The following is a 17,420-nucleotide window of genomic DNA, read 5'->3' on the forward strand; positions in this document are numbered from 1 at the left end:
ATAGCAACGCGGAAATAAACGCTGCTATAAGAAGACACTTGGACCGTTGGTATAATTCAGAACCTAGAACAGAAACCACAACACCCCCAATAAAATTATATTACAAATCAACCATGCACAGTGAACATATAAAAGAGGAAAGAATAATGAAAGAAATAATCCGTAAAGGAGTAAAAAGCACTACTCCTAACCAAAACATAAACCTGATAATATTCTACAAAACCAAGAAGACTTCCGAACTCCTTATCAAAAACAGCCCGAAGCCGACGGAGAACCCTCTACAGCAGTCAAGCGTTGTATACATGTACACTTGCCCCCACGAAGGATGTAACCTTCAATGTAAGTACATAGGTATGACGTCGACCAAGCTGACGAGGCGTTTGACATGCCATCTTCAATCTGGTGCCCCTAGGAATCACATGAGACAAGCCCATGACATTACTCTAACAAGAGAAATGTTGAACAAGAATACTTGCATAATAGACAAAACCCAAGATTCAAGAAGATTACAAATTCTTGAGGCAATTCACATAAGAATAGAGCGACCTACCATGAACACCCAAATCACGGAACTATTTACTCTACCCACCATGAGAGTAAGGAGAAGACAAGAACATATCGATGCCAACACAGAAGACAATGTCCAACATAACAGGCCAATTACACTGGATTAATCTTTGTGTTTAGATAGGAGATGCCTCGTATGGGCCAATAAGCCTTCTGCAGCCCCTATGTTTATCCCTTATGTATCCCCCCCATGTTTTTCACCTTCATTGTATTATCACCTGACCTAATGCGGGTATAAAATCAACTAGTATTGTAAGATCTGTTCACTTGAGAATGAACCATGGAGGTTCGAAACGTCGTGCAAATTATACAAATAAGTGTAATACACTCTATAGTAAATCACTTCTTTTCTTCACCTTAAAAGTACGAAAATGAGTTTTGGAGAACTCCTATTTCAATTAAGCCCTGATGCTAAGAAAATAGTTAGAGGGATAGAAGCCCTAAACCAGAAAATAATAAATACAGAATATGCGGTCATATTCAATGAAACATATATATATATATATATATGTCGTACCTAATAGCGTAATAACCTCATACATAATGAAATGGGTAGCTTTATCATCTCATAAGAAAAAAAATTGAGAAAATATAATAATTCAGGAAAACTTGGCTTATTAGGCAAATCAGGCCTTGCATAGTAGGCCGAGAAGTGCGTTCTGGCTACTAGGTACGACATATATATATTATATATATATATATATATATATATATATATATATATATATATATATATATATATATATATGTCGTACCTAGTAGCCAGAACTCACTTCTCAGCCTACTATTCAAGGCCCGATTTGCCTAATAAGCCAAGTTTTCATGAATTAATATATTTTCTCTAATTTTTTCCTTATGAAATGATAAAGCTACCCATTTCATTATGTACGAGGTCATTTTATTTTTATTGGAGTTAAAATTAACGTAGATATATGACCGAACCTAACCAACCCTACCTAACCTAACCTAACCTATATTTATAGGTAAGGTTAGGTTAGGTAGCCAAAAAAAGCTAGGTTAGGTTAGGTTAGGTAGGTTAGGTAGACGAAAAAAACATTAATTCATGAAAACTTGGCTTATTAGGCAAATCGGGCCTTGAATAGTAGGCTGAGAAGTGCGTTCTGGCTATTAGGTACGACATATATATATATATATATATATATATATATATATATATATATATATATATATATATATATATATATATATATATATATATGTCGTACCTAGTAGCCAGAACTCACTTCTCAGCCTACTATTCAAGGCCCGATTTGCCTAATAAGCCAAGTTTTCCTGAATTAATATATTTACTATAATTTTTTTCTTATGAAATGATAAAGCAACCCTTTTCTCTATGTATGAGGTCAATTTTTTTTATTGGAGTTAAAATTAACGTAGATATATGACCGAACCTAACCAACCCTACCTAACCTAACCTAACCTATATTTATAGGTAAGGCTAGGTTAGGTAGCCAAAAAAAGCTAGGTTAGGTTAGGTTAGGTAGACGAAAAAACATTAATTCATGAAAACTTGGCTTATTAGGCAAATCGGGCCTTGAATAGTAGGCTGAGAAGTGCGTTCTGGCTATTAGGTACGACATATATATATATATATATATATATATATATATATATATATATATATATATATATATATATATATATATGGAACCCTCAACCCTATAAGTGGAGGGTTCCTACAAACTCAACCAGAGGTGGTACCCTCTATATATTAATTAAAAGGCAAGGATATGCTAAATCTAGGCAGGGATTGGCTTGGCTAAGCTGGTCAGGGCTTGGCAAGGGTAGGAAGGACTGGTCATGTTTGAAAGCAAGGCAGGGTTAGGCTAGGCAAGACTAGGTAAGGGTATACTGGGATAGGCTTGGCTACGGTAGGCTAGGAAGAGGTAAACTAGGATAAGCAAGGCTGTGCAAGCACTATGCACAGCTAGAATGAACTATGCTAAGATGGTTTAAGCTGGGCTAGGTTAGGATAAGCTGAGTCATGCAGGGCCCCGATTGACCAGTGGAGTCTAATAGTCTAACCTTTTAGCTAGTTTGCTGACCTAAGAGTGTAAATGCCTAGCCCCTAACCTGAGATATATACAAGAGTTGTTACATTCTTGTACAGCCACTAGTACGAGTAGCGTTTCGGGCAGGTCCCTGGAATACGATCCCCGCCGCGAAGAATCGTTTTTTCATCCAAGTACACATTTTACTGTTGCGTTAAACAGAGGCTACAGTTAAGGAATTGCGCCCAGTAAATCCTCCCCGGCCAGGATACGAACCCATGACATAGCGCTCGCGGAACGCCAGGCGAGTGTCCTACCACTACACCACCTGCTGCAATATTATTATAAAAGAAATATTACTTATTATAATCGTAAATACTAAATACCTGTTGTGTTGATTTAGGGGCGACGACGATCGTGGGATCGGATGCGAGCCACAGGTGGCCTACACCATGCTTTCTAAGGCGTCCCTCTCATAACAAAAACAAATCCGTGCATTCATACACAAACAGAGATCCCGTGGTTATGCGAATACTTGCAATTCTTTTACTTAAAATAATAACAATTAGATTAATAATAATTAACATAATTTTTACTCAAGATTCATAAAAATCATCAATACTATTTTAAAAGAAGATTTATAAGACATCTAAAAACAGATATACAGACTTTGTGTGATATTTATTTCAACATTATATATTAATAGAATGTTGTAACTATTATTTTTAAATATTAGGTAGTTTCCAGCTACGTATATCGCATATAAACGTTGCAAAAAGATTTTAGACTGAATTAACACATTACACATTTATGGAGTAATTAACAACAAAACAATCTTTATTTTCATTGCAGAACATATATCAGAGCATACTAGTGACTCATACATTTAAAATAGTGTGATTTTTAAACAATTCGGTTGTAAACCCGCAGAACGGCCTACCCGCCAAAGACGTAACATAAGAAATGGTATATAATTCATTATTTTAAATTACATATATAATCATTAATAATATTCGGCAGCTATCGAGGTTCTCCATAGGTAAATTCCTGTACTCTAACAAGATGCTACTTGCTGTTTAGCTGTTTAAATTCTTGGAAAATTGTAATGACCAGCGACATAAAATATGACAATGAAATAATAGCAGGTAACTGTAGGTGAACGAAAAATTAAATTCCAAATTGATTAGATGTTTTTCTAAATATAAAGATCGACCTGAAGGAATTTTATGAATTATGGACTAATTAAACAAAAAAATAGGTAATTTTACTTGAAGAACAGATACCAGAGAATAGTTAGTGAGTACATTTATATTGTATAATGGGAGAAAGCCCCTGGTAGCCGCGAATTAAAATAACCACCTACATTAATTGATAACTAGGAAATAGTATCTGGAAACTTTATCTGAACGAAAACACAATACCAATTTGTTTAGATGTTTTTCTTAATATAAAGATCAACAGTAAGGAATCTTATTCATTATGGACAAATTAACAAAAAAAAACGATAATTTTCATTGAGGACCATATATTAGAGCATACTTAGTCACTTATATATTAAAAGTATTGTGTATTTTGAACCATTGGGGTTGTAAACAAACAGAACGGCCTACCCGAAAAGTCGTAACATAAAATGTTGCATATGTTTGCTAATGTATTATTTGATAAATGATTATTATTCATTTACGACAACTATAGAGGTTTCCCATTAGTTAAATTACTGTAGTCTGACTAAATGCTACTACAAAACATATATAAATCCTGGGAAAGTCACAATGACCAGCGACATTAAAGCATAGAGGGTTAAATAGTAACAGGCAACTGTCGGCGAACGAAAAATTCATTTCCAAATTTATTAGATGTTTTCCTAAATATAAAGATCGATAGGCTGGAATTTTCTGGATTATGGCCTAATTAAGGCAAAAATATATATATTTTTACTTGAAGAACAAATATCAGAGCATAGTCAGTGAGTTATAGAATAATAAGAGTGTGGTATTTCATTGTATAACAAGAGATAGTCCATGGAAGCGAAAATAGACGTAGTTTTACACAAAATAACGTCCAAAAACAGCCGTAGAGTCAAACGGCAAATGTTGACGTTCATTTTAAGAGGACAGGTTGCTTTATCACCATTAGATGTAATGGTGATCATTCAGCAGCACTCAAAATGCATACACACAAATAAGGAGTACACAAGTAATTAATATGGATATACTCTAATCAGAGTTAACCTAAGGTTGATTCCCACCCTTGATAGGGTCAGCACAAGAATGAATAATGCATGTACTACTAACTAGCTCAAGCCTAGTTGTAAGAATTTCTACCTAAGAAACTACAAATTTATTTAGTCTGCGTTTGTGCCAAATTCAGCACAATCACAGCCTAAATTCCTACCTAATAAAGGTTGGCAAAGATTAAATTGTGGTGCAGTAATGTGAATATATAGTTGTGCTGTATTTTGTTTTATTTTAGATTTTATAGTTTATATAAGTGTGCACTTGCACACACAGGTGAAAATACAAATATGTACAATTAATTTTGGCTTGCCAGCCACAGCCTTTTGTGGTGATTGATTGTGTTGATCAATTTGTCAACTACATGTGACCTAGACTCACCTGACAGGTGTACACGATCTCTTGCCAGGTTTTGCCTGTATGGTCTGGCTGTAAATTGAATGTAAGTGGCATCCAATCGTACTCGCTTCCTCAGCCTAAAGTTTATATATTTGGCAGCTGTTTGGTAATATTCTGGACTTACTCCCCAACGATTGTTATTGCTCAGTTGGCGAGGTTCCACCAATGTGAACACTACTGAACTGCTAATGAGTTTAAATGAGGAAATTATGGTTTTAAGGTGATTAATTACCTCAGCTGGGTGTCGAGTAGGATGGATGTCATTATCACCTAAATAAATAATAGTTAGATGGTGAGGCCACTCTAACGCAGGTGTTAGTGTGGAATTAGTATAAAAGTTATGAGCTGTTGCTCCTGGTGACCTGAAGATTCTTACCTCAGTGTGAGGTATAGGTCTAAGTGTTGTGGGCAATTGACTGTGTCCCACGAGTGCTACCTTATACATGAGGTATAGGCAGCAAATAAATTGGTGTGAATTAGGCTAACCTATGTGGTACACTGCCGGTAGACCCAGTTAATAAATGTGGTTAGTCTAAACTACTTCACACGGTGATTAGTTATTGCTAATTAGTATGTATCCGGTTCGATAAGGACCATAATGTGGGATATCTAGGGCTTGACTCAATTATTCAATTATTTACTTATTTAATTTAATAAACGAAGGACCACCCACTTTTGAGAAAAGAGGGAAAACTAATAAAAGTGACCATTAGAATAACACTAGAGAACCAGTGTCTATGGATAATTATTAAAAGGGATAATCACTTGAAATAATGAATGGACTGTATGATTAATTAACTAATGTCAGAGCCTCAAACACCTACATTGGGGGGATATTACTAGAACTTCATATACGTCTAGGAACTAGTGTGGTTCGTCACCAGTTCATTGCTGAGTAAATAATATTATGATCTAAAATGCTGTAGATTCAAATATGTGAACTCAAATTGTAAATATTAATGATTATTAAATTACGGAGCAACAGTCTAAGCAAACACATGAATTTCCAATCATCATATCTGGTAATAATATTTAATATAATGATCCTACAAAAATTGTATAAAAATCAAATTAGAGGAATTAAATTTGTACAAAAGAGTCTTAGCTTTATGACGATTTCTATGACATCGTTTTGTGATTCGTCCTCGTGATCACAGGATCTCCACATAGAAGGAACTAGAGGTGAATAGCACGAATGAAGAAAAACGACTCGATGACTCTTCACATACGGGCTGAAAATTAAAGAATATTAAGTAGCATTGGAATAGGCTACTTTAATCTCAATATTCATGAAAATAGAAGAAATGCCGATTTGGTACTAACGTTGGATATGGGGTCTTCTCACTATGTAACGACAGACTACTCACAAATATACGATCTTAGATGATGCATCAAGAAAGAAACCTATACTTAACGTGAGTGTATGTAATACTGAAGTCTGCCGATTTCGCGTCTGCCAGTCCCAGACGTTCACGGCGTTGTACGCGTATTTGTGGGTTTTGGCTTTAATTGTAGACGCGTTATTGGCTGGCTGGGCACTATAGAGCACTTGGAGGAATAATTATTCACTATTAGTTGAGTATCAGTGTAATTCTTGCTGATAACTCCCAATCGCCACGTGTCTCGCCACTCTTCACGCCAGGACCCTCCTCTCTTGTATGCTGTCCAGGCACGCTTTCTCCACAGTGGCGTCGCCGCCTCCTTCAACCCGGCTCTCGCATTCACCACAGAAATTATTAATCACGAATAATTTTTTTCCGCGTGATTATGGATGAACTACTTTAATGAGGACTGGGTTGCAATTATAGGGGTTTAAATATTATCGTATTCTCGTTTTATGGTGTTAAACGAGAAATGGAGAAGATTTTATCTCTCTCTATGACATTCGTGCGAGACTGAAGGAAATGTTACTACAGAACCATTTAACTAACAACTCTCGATTTAAGATTATTGGGAGTTATATTATCCGTAAGTAATTATTACACGGAATACTGATGATTTTAGAGAACCACATTCAATTCTCTAAAACATTGGTAATAAATGTGTTTAACTAGACATTATCTGACGCAATGTTGCTGCTCTATTTCATGAGAATTCTAGCATTAATACGCAGATGCAATGGTTAGTTTATGTTGACACTACTGTTAGTAAATTTAGTGACTACTGTAATTAGTATATAATAATAATGATTTATTATAATACAATAGTAGTTTATTAGTGTTGGAAATTTCCAACAGCCGGTGCCATATTGGCATCCTAAAGGGCCTATACCACGGGCCAAAATACTTTTCTTTTACAATTTCTCGCCAATGCGAGAACACTACACTCTCCCACATATATCAAACTGTTGCTCGCAACGTACAGAACGCTCGGGTAAAGTGGATATGACTCTTATAGCTGGCGTGGGAGAAATATAAGGGGGGGGGGAACACCATCACATACCCCTCCCCTTAAAATAAGTCATATCTGGTTAGTGTACACGGGACAGGGCATCCGCTTCTACGTTGTCCTTCCCTCTGATGTGCTTGATGTCCAGTCAGTACTCCTGCATATAAAAATGAGTGGCCCTCTCAGGACCTACACGTCCTCCTTGGCCTCATGAAACAATTCTGGGAACTCTATCTGCTGCAACTCTCCAAGACGAGTGCGGTCCACCCCAAGAGAACTGGCGAGGGTCACCTGTAACTCACCATCCGGTCTGCCTTCGCCCTCCACTCGTTCTCCGGGTTCCACGAAGAGGTGATCGACTCCCAGGCTGTCGGACGTCTCCTCCTCAGCCCTACCAGATCCACTCCCTCCGTGTCCGTCTCACCGCCTTGGGATCACAGCGCATACAGGGAACACCACCGCGGCGATTCCCTTCTCGTCCCCACCAGCGTCTAACTCTCCGCCTTTCTCCTTATAGTGCTCCAAGCACTCCTCGCACTTCACGAGGTTAGGGAGGACACATCCTCCACATGCGTCATTTCCAAGGATGATTTGTGCCTCCATCTTGGGCATTGATGCACAGACCCCCACCACTAGGGTCTGGCAGCCATAATCAGAATTCAGAGTCACCTGGTGTAGGGGCATCCTCACTGGGCCTCCCACAGTGGTCACAACTGCCACCCCCACACTGGTACTCTCGTAACCCTCGGGGAAACAGGGTTTTACTCACCAGAGTAAAATCTGCCCCAGTGTCTCTCAATATCTTCAACGGAATGGGGTCTGCGTCCCCCATCCTTACGGTTCCCTCACACACGAATGGGTGAACTCTTTTCTCCCCACTCAGTATGGGTCCATCCCGCACCCTCTCGGCCATCTGGTCCTCGACCCTCACGAAAGTAACGTTCCCCCGCTGCTTAGGGCGTTTGCATTCCTGCGAGAAGTGTCCGAATCCCCCCACAATTGTAGCAGTGGAACTTCCCGGCGGTGACCTTCCCACTACCGTTCGCACTGGCAACGCCTCCATAGGCCGTCGCTCCGTGGGTCTTCCTCGCACCATCCTTCGTCTCCTTCGTCGCAGCATCTCTAGTCGCAGCAATAGCTCCTGAGCTCTCAGCTTGGGACTTCTTTACCGGCTCCACAGCACTCTTTGATCCTCTGCCGTCTCCACTCGAGAGGTGGGACTTGGGAGAACTCGCTCCTGTCCTCCATCCGTCCGGCCTTCTATAACGTCTCCCATATCCGGAGTATACTGGCGGTCGGTGCTGTCCCTCTCGGCGTGGTCGCAAGGCTTCTTCCAGCATGTCAGCTCTGTCGGCAGCAGCCTCAGGTCCTTTATGTCCGCCTCCTTTACTCTAACCCTGATCTCAGGAGAGAGCACGGACATAAACTTCTCCATGACCATAAGGCCTACTTGACATCCTCAGCCGACTTCACTCCTTCGGATTCCAGCCACTTCAGGAACTTTCTCTCCATGTCCCTCGCCGTCTCCGCATAAGATTTCCTGGCGAAACGGGTACATTCCCTGAACCTTTTCCTGTAACATTCCAGCGTTAGCTTGAAAGATTGGAGCACAGCTCTCTTCACAGCATCGTAGTTGGTACACTCCCTGAGGTCGAGCGTGTTGTAGGCTTGCGAGCTTCACCGGTGAGCCTACTCTGAACCAGCTCCGCCCACTCCGCTCTCGGCCACTTCTTGAAGGTAGCGACCCTCTCGAAGTGGTCAAAGAAACCTTCAGCTTTGTTTGGCACAAAGACCGGCAAATCTCGCTCTCGTCACTCGGGCGGTCTTCCTGCTGGGGTGGTGCAGGTGGGACTAGCCCTAGTTTCAGCTCGTTTCAGCTCAACCTCTTTGTTAGCTTCTACCTCTTGCTGTTTCAGCCTAGCTTCTAGCTCGCGCTCCTCCCGTCTTAGCTGTGCTTCTTCACACCTCAGCTGCGCTTCGTGCTCACGCTCTTCTTTTGCAGCTGTGCCTCTCACTCTTGGTCCTCCCGCTTCAGCTGCACTTTCCCGTTCTTCCCGTTTCAGCTGTGCTTCTGCCTCTCGTTCTTCCCTGCGCAGCTGTGCCTCCAGCTGCAGCTTCAATATCTCCAGCTTGATGCTGCGCCTGCTGCCATTGGATCCTCTGCTGCTTCCACCAATGCTCAAATGTTCTCCCACACTGGCAAGTGTCTGTGGCCGTTCCTCCCCCAAAGCCTCATCTCGGGCCCTGAGCTGTGCCATGATCTCAAGTCTTCTCTCTCCCACTTTGGAAGATCTCAATTTTATCCCAAAGTGGGCGGCTATCGATTGCAGCCGCGCCTTAATGTAATCCTCCAGCACCTGCTCATCCCTTGTGTCAATGAACCTCGCTACCTTCTCATCCTCCATCTTGTGCTATGAGTGATAACCTGTACCTGATACCTAATACCACTATAAAGTACCACAATTGCAACCTTAATCGTTATCCTTGATCGATATCCTGGCGAGGTCGCCAATGTCGGGGAGTACAAGAGGCGAGTAAGTAACAGTATACACAAGATCTTTATCCCGGACACCTGGCAAGATCGCCAATGTCGGGGTTTACCTTAGTTGTAAGTATAAGTATATGTATAAGTAACTGTTCTTGATATCCTGTCAACGGTCGCCAATGTCGGGGTGTCTCTCTCTCTCAACATGGACACCACCCAGTAGTAATAGCAATAACTGTTACTCACCGTAGCCCTGTAGGTCTTTACTCAATCCTCGCGGTGCCACTGTTCGCCAAGAGAGTATCCCAGTCAATCTCCAGCCGGCCTTTGTAGCCAAAGACGAGTGCGAACACAGTCCGCTCTCTCCCAACCATGTGCCCACCCCAACAAGGGCCCTACTACTAACTGCAAGGTCGCCAACTGGTGTTTCCCGTGTCCAGTAACACGTCAGTGGTATTATGGAATTGTGGTACTAGTGGCAGAGAGCTCACTCATTAATTCTGGTCACAGGCAGGTATAGGTCTCTAATACTCTCACATCTTTGGAACTGTTCTATAGCAACAAGAAGTTTATAACTTTTTAGACACTCAACCCACCAGGGGACTCGAACACTGGCCAACAAGATAACAGTTGCACGCTGTATCCACTACACCATACTTCAAAGCCATAAGAGAGGTAGGAATTCTGGGGTATTTAACCAACCAGAACTCCAATCCTCTCCCAGGCAATGAGATAGTGTGGGACCTCTGGTGCTCTTTCAGAATTCCTACCTCTCTTATGGCTTTGAAGTATGGTGTAGTGGATGCAGCATGCAACTGCCACCTTGTTGGCCAGTGTTCGAGTCCCCTGGTGGGTTGAGTGTCTAAAAAGTTATAAACTTTAGCTAGTGGTATAGGCTACTCTGTGCATTAAGCATTTGGTGCTCTTTCATCTCCCACATAACAGGACTCAATGAAAGAGCACCAGAGCATCTCTATGAATTACATATTTTGTGAGTATTGTGCACTGATACCAATAGGTAGTTTTCTTGTGTCCGAACACCAGCGATGTGGCGGAATTATTTATTTAACGTAATATATATTCCTTGAAATTTTGCCACATTAATGTCTACATCTGTCGTTCTTCTGATATATAGATTTTTAAGGTTAATTAACATATATGCAAATTACAAAATTTATTAGCTGGAGTGCAGAGCTTCACACACTCAATACTAGCCATCAAGTAACTATCAAAATGCATATATATTTGCTTTCATTTCAGTTATATTTATGACAAGGGATTTAAAATTTGCCTATACATCTGCTTTTCTGATGACATAAAAAACTTTCGTTTATTACAGTATCTATATAGAATTAACATTTATCTTCATTAGGTTGTAGTTCCCATCAATAGGGAGAGCGTCGGCCAACAAAAAAAACTTTTTAAAAATATAAATATCTTTCCTCTCTCAATAATATGCCTGAAACGCTATGCATACTAGTGGCTTTAGGTATTGTATGTACTAGCTCTATCTATAAATCCAATATTATGTTTGTAAATCGACTATTTATATATTTTCCTGAATAAAATTAACTTTACTTTATTAATATCTAATCTCTATGACTAAAACGTAAGAACGACTTTATCTATGCCTTTTGATAACATATTCAATTATAGGCTTTATTAGTGAATCTCTATTAATTAAACAATATATCAGAGTGTGTAGGTTTCGGTGTTCCATGTGCGAAGAGACATGGGAGATTTTACATCAGTCCAAACAACTTTATCATTGTGTTCATTGCTGTCTTCTTCTATGTGCTAGCCATATGCTGTATTGTGCCTGTTAAGTTTTGTTAAACTACCATTCAAGCTGTCATTGCAATCATTCTGAGCTACCTATGTGCTTTAATATACCTACAATTTTTCTCTCATCTCTTATTTTTTTCATGCTATGTAACTGTTATCATTTTTATAAATTTTGTAAGTATTTACCTACTTATAAGTTTCTTAGATTAAGGACCTGCCTGAAACGCTGTGCGTACTAGTGGCTTTACAAGAATGTATTTACTATGCTATGTATCCTCACAATCCCAATGTACCTTCTTGCATAAAATAAATAAATAAATAAATAAATTCAGTAAATGGTTTAAGTAGCGAACGCATACTAACAAATAACGATTAGTATCTATAGACCAACACTATCAGTTGTGATCGGACCACTGTTGTGTGCGGTCGCAGTCTTGGCGCTCTTGGTGTTCGCTGCTTGGTGGGAGATGGAGTATTGTCCCACATTCTTCGTTTTTGCACATGGTGATACAGGATATTGTGAATTTGTTGTCGATTGTTGACAGTGCCATTGAGTATCAAAGAAATGGCTGAGGCGGTATACCTAAGTGGTAGTGAGGAGGACAGACAAGATAACAGACCGTATGAAATAGTAATGAACAGAAATAAACGGCGAAATATTACCAGACAGCGAGACAGCGAGAGTAAGGATGAAATAACAAAGAGACCAAAAAATGAGACCCTACTCAGCAGGACTCAAGAGAAGCAATTCAAAAGAAGGAAGAGGCTGTTGTTCCCTACAACATGCCAATTGAATTTCCACCAAAGTTGGAGTGGATGGTACGTCTGGCTAAAGAGTGTTTGGAATATGAACCACTCTTCAAGGAGGGTCTTCACCGGCCCTACATAACAGTTGGGACTGAAAAGGCCGTGGAACACCTCACGACGGTTGGTTTTGAGAATGTTGTGATGGTTACTCAAGAAGAAGGTATGTTGCACACAAAGATCATAGTTTTTAAGTTTCCAAATTATTTGGATCTTGACTGTCTTCTTCTCAACAATGATAATGTTGTCTGGGCAAAGAGGAACAGTGTTCGTGGTGACAAACAAAGCCAGATTGTTGCCTTGGTAAAGGGTGAGGCGCCGGAGAAAATTTTGTGCAAGGACTAGGCTATAGGAACGTTGCAAAATACATTGAGGAGCCCATATTATGCATGAAGTGTTCACGTTGGGGACATATGGCATGGAAATACCAGTTTGACCCCAGGTGTCGGTATTGTGGGAAGAGACACGACTCGCGAGAGTGTAGAGTCAAGATTGAAAGAAGTGAAAAAATCGTCCGATTTTGTTGCAAACTGTCGAGGCAGCGACAATCCTGGTTCATATCTATGCCCCATGAAGCCTCATCTGAAAGAGACTAGGATGGGTCCTACAAGCAGGATAGATGTATCCTCGCAGCAAGGAAAGATTGTGCAAGAGGAACATGGAGGAAACAACTGGAAGCCAACGACAGCCCCTATGAACATTGTATGGGAGAAAGGGACGGAGATAATTAAGGCGAGCCTAGGACAAGTAAGTAATGCAGTGGAAAAATTGAAACCTTGTAAAGACAAGGTTCAGGATAATATGTTCACCTCTGAAGCTGGTAATCAAATTTTGTAGTATCTAAAAAAAAACTAGATAAGAAGACTGAGGCAATGGAAAAATTGGCTATGGAGGGTAGACGGGGTGAAGATGGTGGTGAAACAGGACGTGTAATTGAAAGTAACACAGGACGTGAAATGGAAAGTGAAACGTGCGTAGAAGAAAAGTAATGATGCACATGACGTAATGATGATAGAGGATAGTCAGGAGAATACACTTTCTAGTAGTGTTAGCGGTGTTCAACCTCCTGTTGTGACAAATGTTGAAATAAAGGTTAAAGTAAACGGTATACAGAAATAACAGAGAAAATAGATATGAATAATTTTACATTCGATATTAGTAGTAGTTGTGCAAGTGAGGAGAAAGAAAAAATGTTACGGTGTTGGAAGGAAGTTTCTAAGGTACTCTCGTATTTCATGGAATGTGACGGACAGGGCAAAGGTTGTTTTATTATTAATCATGGATGAAAGTAGATTGAGAATATTATCTTGGAAACGTTAATGGATTAATAACTAGAGCAGTGGATGTACACTATTATACTCTTAGAGAGAATTTTGACAGAGTAGCACTCCAGGAAACTGGGGATAGGGATGGTAGCATTCTGAGGCTAAATGGCTATAGAGATTTTCACTTATATGCTGATGGAGGAACTAGAGGGTCTTATGTTATGTCAAGGAGTACCATACCTGCCGAGATAACTGGAATCCTTCAGAGATATAGAGGTATTGAAAGTATTAGCTTTGTGGATACAATTACAAGACCGAGAGTTAAATTTCATTAATCTATACATCTCTGATAGCTCCCTTGATTTAATTAAATTAAGACACTTGCCAGATTCCTTCTTTTCTGAAGATACACTTGTGGTAGGGGATTTTAATGCCAGACAACCAGCTTTAGGTTCAAGGGGTAAAGCAAATAGGAATGGTTGAAGATGGTACCAGTTTTTGCAGGAACATGAAGATGTTCAACTGCTGGGCGAGCCTTCTCCTACTCATCTGAGGGGAGGGAGATTAGATTATGCTTGTTTGATAAATGCTGAGGGCATAGAGGGGAATTGTCTTACTGTGGATGAAAAGCTAAGTGATCATTTTGCAATACAAATACAGCTTTGACTAGATAAAAAGCATGCCTGCCTTCAGAGGAAAAGGTTAAAGTTTAATGAGGGAGAATTAAGGGGACTTGTTGGCCATATTAAGTCTTGGTATGATACTTATAAGCCAGTTTCAGCAGAAGAATTTTATGAAGATTTAATTAAGAAGGTAGATGTATTTAATGCAACATTGAACCGGAAAACATCTAGTATAAAAAAGCATGCCCCCAGAAAAGAAAATTATACACATGACAAGACGCTTAAGGGGTGGACATTAACAATGAAGAGAGCTCACAGGAATTGGAATAGGAATGGTAGGACCGAGGAAGGGAAGAATGCCTTACTGGCAGTTGCTAGGCTGTGTGGGGAGGAGAGAAAGGAAATTAGGAGCAAGTATTGGCAGGAGTTTGCAGAGAAAGTTGGGAGTAACACAAACTTGAAGGAAATCTGGCAAGACGTAAATAAAATAAGGGGTAAAAAGCATAATTTTGTTGCACATCCTGACCCACAAGGAATTGCAAATGGTCTTGTAAATAAATGGGCGGAAGCTGCCAAACTTAGTTCATTACCCGCTGTAACAAGAGAGTCATTACCCAGCAAACACAGAACGTTTGTGGACGTTTTTAAATGGTGCCACAAAGGTAATACTGTAACTTTTGACATAAATACGTATATCTGACGTCCTTAAAACCAAAGAATATAACTAAAAACATATATTCTTGAGACAGTTTTTTAAGATTTATGTAAAATTTAAAAATAATAGTGAATGCTATGAAATTATAATGTTTTCATGCTTTATATTTAAGAATAAATAATTTTCAGTCAACATTTTGTTTTTTTTTTTGTTTACTTTATGTAAACCTATCCAATTTACGTTCTTATAACATAAATATAACATTTATATGACGTCAATATAACGTTATTTACACGACATCATTACGTTTATTATGATGTTATATTAACATATAAGTCCTGTATGGAAACCAGAATATTGAATTTTATGTTTTAAACCTTGTAAAGTTATCATAAAACTTGGAATAAGATGGTAAGCATGCTTTACTTATGAAAATATACAAACAAATCAAAAAACCTTTTTAACATAAAAAACATAAACATAACATAAATTAATTGCATGCATGGGAGTTAATTGGAACTCTGTAATATTGCATACATGAACCTTAAGGTACAAACCCAGTATATTTACCCAAGCAGTTCTTTCCTAAATCTAAAGTTTTCCAATTTTTATACTTTGTTTCGAGTTCTGTCTTGTGTTGCTACTTTTAATACCCCATTAATGTCCCCTTTGTTATGTCCATTCATCCCATTGTGCACCTCTACCATATGTCACTCCAAAATTCTTCGCCTTTCTAGAGAATGTAATATAAGCTTTGACAATCTTTCTTCATATGACAGGCTTCTAACACATTCGCCCACTAATGACATATAGTATGGAGTCAAAATTTTAGCTGCTAAATGTCCACTAATGACGAAGTATGGGCATCAAAATTTTAAATATTTGCTAAAATTCAGGTTTTATCCAATTTTGGGGGGACTGATTTTAAACCGCGCTCCAACGTCTTCCCGCTTTGAACTACTACAGAACAAAAGTTACCATTTATATATGGATAACTATTATAAGTCGGTTTCAATGAGTGAATTGCTGCTTGAAGATAGGGTATACACCTGCGGTACTATCAGATTGCAGTGTGGTGAGCCTAAAACCCTTCAGATCCAAGCAAAGGGTAAAATGCCAGCTGATACAATTGCGAACACACTGATACCAGAATGAAAGACATATGACGAGAATTGAGGTAACCAAAGTGAAAAGAGTGTACACATTACATTGCACTAGAGTGCTCCCGGGTTACTTTCTCTCACTTTCTCTGTTTTGTGCGGATGGTACGCCGTGCTTTTGGAGTTTATATGCAATTTAAAACCTGTGGAGAATTCTATTGCGAACATATTGATACCAAATTGAAAAATCTACCACGAGAATTAAGATGACAAAGTTGAAAACAGTATTCACTTTCAGTATTACCACGCTCTCTAATGGAAGGCCAGGCACTGGAATTCTGGGTAACGCTGCCTGCTTTCATCACGTCAGCGGGTGGAGTGCGCTGCTGTTTTTGACATTTAATGCATATATTCCTGTTGGGAATTCTATTGCGAACACATTGATACCAAAATGAAAGACCTAGGATGACAATTGAGGTGACCAAAAATGAAAAGAGTGTATACATTTTATCGCTCTTCTTCTTCTTCTTCTTCTTGATAGTAGGTGCAGTTTGCATGAAGGGTTTGTCCTCCCGATGACTGCACCAGTACTGATGTTGTTAGACGCGTATATGTTGAAGATGATCGGAGCTACCAAGGTGCTTGTTGCGTTGTGCTGTAGATAGAGGAACGGTGATTAAAACAGAGGTGTGTGTTAGAGGGAGACTTGCCGCCACCGTAGGGCGGTGTGTTGTGTTTATGGCGTCAGCTGATCCTTGGTGTTGCGACGAGGCAGTTGTTTTCTGTGTTTAGCTGTTGGTGGCGCCAGGTATAAATGTGGCGCGGGTCAGATGTGACCCAATTTGTTGGTCGATTGGAGATATTTAGCCAGTGCTTTGACTATTTGGTACTTTTCTTGTAACGAGTGGTCACCGCCTCCTAATATATGCTCGATGGTGAAGGGTATTTTAAGTGCGATAAAAACTTGTTTGAAATTTACTCTGGCACTATAATGTCGGAAGCAGTGCAGGAGATAGTGTTCGACTGTTTCAGGCACCTGACAGTGAGTACAGAGTTCGTTGATGTCTGTTCTGTACTTAGAGCTGTGTGCTGCTAGTTTGGTG

The 17,420-nt window shown here is 39.6% G+C and overlaps 1 long non-coding RNA gene across 1 annotated transcript in view; it reads right to left on the reverse strand.

Moving 5' to 3' along the window:
• The window catches only part of LOC138366908 (uncharacterized), a 55,389-nt gene extending 52,315 nt beyond the window's left edge, over positions 1 to 3,074 (reverse strand). The window contains exon 1 of the long non-coding RNA XR_011229244.1: positions 2,966 to 3,074. This is a non-coding gene — a long non-coding RNA (uncharacterized lncRNA). The remainder of the gene's footprint in view (positions 1 to 2,965) is intronic.
• Positions 3,075 to 17,420: the final 14,346 nt, after the last annotated feature.

The sequence above is a fragment of the Procambarus clarkii genome, chromosome 20 (genome assembly GCF_040958095.1).
Source record: "Procambarus clarkii isolate CNS0578487 chromosome 20, FALCON_Pclarkii_2.0, whole genome shotgun sequence".
NCBI classification, from domain to species: Eukaryota; Metazoa; Arthropoda; class Malacostraca; order Decapoda; family Cambaridae; genus Procambarus; species Procambarus clarkii.